We start from the raw sequence: 1,835 nt of genomic DNA on the forward strand, positions 1-1,835 counted from the left end.
AATCGTTATGGGTGCTTTAGTGGATGGATCACTGATCAGTCTGTAGTGTGCTTCAATGTATCAATCGATAGGGTTCTTCAATACATGGATCTGTAGTGTGCAATCAATCTATATAGTGTTTCAATGTATGGATCAATAACCTATATGGTACCTAAATAAAAGGATCCCTAATCAATATATATATATGGAGCTTTAATGTATAGATCTCTCATCAAATCTATAGTGTCCTTCCATGTATAGATCTCTCATCCATCTATAGTGTCCTTCAATGTATAGATCTCTCATCAAATCTATAGTGTGCTGCTATGTATAGGTCTCTATATTGTGCGATCAGGCTTCCCTAACTCATACAAGGCATGATGTGTCCCATCCAGGCTCGTCTATTATGAGTAGTAGTATGTGCCCGCACTCCAGGGAAGGATGCTGGGTGTTGTAGTGTGCCCGCTCCTGCCCGGGGTAATACTATCACCCTCCTGCTCCTCTTCTAGGGTCGTGGTTATTGCACTCTCCCTTTCCCTATGTCACTGTGCCCGATGCTCGCTAGCCCCGGTCGGGGGGGGAATGATCGGTGTCTGATCCCCGGTTCGCCGTGTGTCCCGTTCTCCGACGCCGCTAGCTGCCCCCATGCGCCGCGGTGAGTCCGCCGCAGCCGCCCCGGTTCCCTATCTCATGCCGCACGTCCGGCTGGCTGCTCTTTGTCCCGGCTCTCTCCCCTCCTGCTCTCGCTGCTGCTGCTTGGGCTGCACTGCAGACACACATAATAAAGCCAGGCTGGGCTGGGGATGGAGCGGAGTCCCAGCAGGGGGATGTGAGGAGTGGAGTCCCGGCGGGGGAGCGCTCTGATCCCGCAGGGAGCCCCCGCACAGCCTGGGCTCAATCAGACAGTGAGAGACAACAGCACCGAGCCCTGGACAGCGCTGGAAATACAGGCTGAGGAAGAGAGAGGGGGCGGGGATAGGGGTGGAGCCAGGACTAGGGCTGCCGGAGGAAAGGGCACTGGTGGAATGAAGCCGGTAAATAACGACGGATCGGAGGGCTTAACGGACGGTACGGGGGAGGTGGCCCTGCAGTAGAGTGTGTCCAGCCGGTGGTGAACTATGCGGAAAGGCAGACACAAGTTCAGTTCTGAAGAATAGAGAAATCCACACACAGAGCAGGCGAGGGGACAAGTGACAGAACCGCAATCCCTGTGTGTGGGTAGTAGAGGAGCATGGCAGAGATGCCGAGGATGAAGATCACAGGCTGATAAAATAACATATGGTCGGGGATAAACAGAGGGTTCCCACAGAGTGAGGTCACATGTCCACAGCTAAATGGAAGAGACAACCCCGATGTCAGTCCAGTGTGTGTAGGATGGATGGGGGGATACAGGGGCTCCTTGTCCCTCATCCCTGTCCTCAACTTCCCAATGCTCAGCACTGACCTCCCCAGGTAGGAATGGCAAAGCAGACTCATTCACAATGGCAGTATCAAGCTATGCATCCGGAGCACGAATGCACACAAATGCCTGTCATTGATTGTTGAGGGCCCGTTCACACATAAGCGTAGCGTTAATCAGCGATACCCTGCGATTAAAGCCGAACTCCCGCCAAAACTTTTATTAACACTTGCAGTGGGGTTTACCCCTACACTGCAAGGGTTAACTGCTCGTTTTCATCTAGGGACTAAAATAAAAATGTTATGCTCACCCAATCCTCCGAATCGGTTTTCTCTTCCAACTTCGCTCCCCCCCAACGCTGTAGTACAGTAGCCTAAAGAGAACATCACATCCAATACACTGACGCTAAGGGACATACTATCGCTGCAGTGTCGGAGGAGAGGAGCTGGAGGGAGCA

The sequence above is a fragment of the Nanorana parkeri genome, unplaced genomic scaffold (genome assembly GCF_000935625.1).
Source record: "Nanorana parkeri isolate BGI_ZX_2015 unplaced genomic scaffold, ASM93562v1 scaffold883, whole genome shotgun sequence".
In the NCBI taxonomy this organism is placed as follows: Eukaryota; Metazoa; Chordata; class Amphibia; order Anura; family Dicroglossidae; genus Nanorana; species Nanorana parkeri.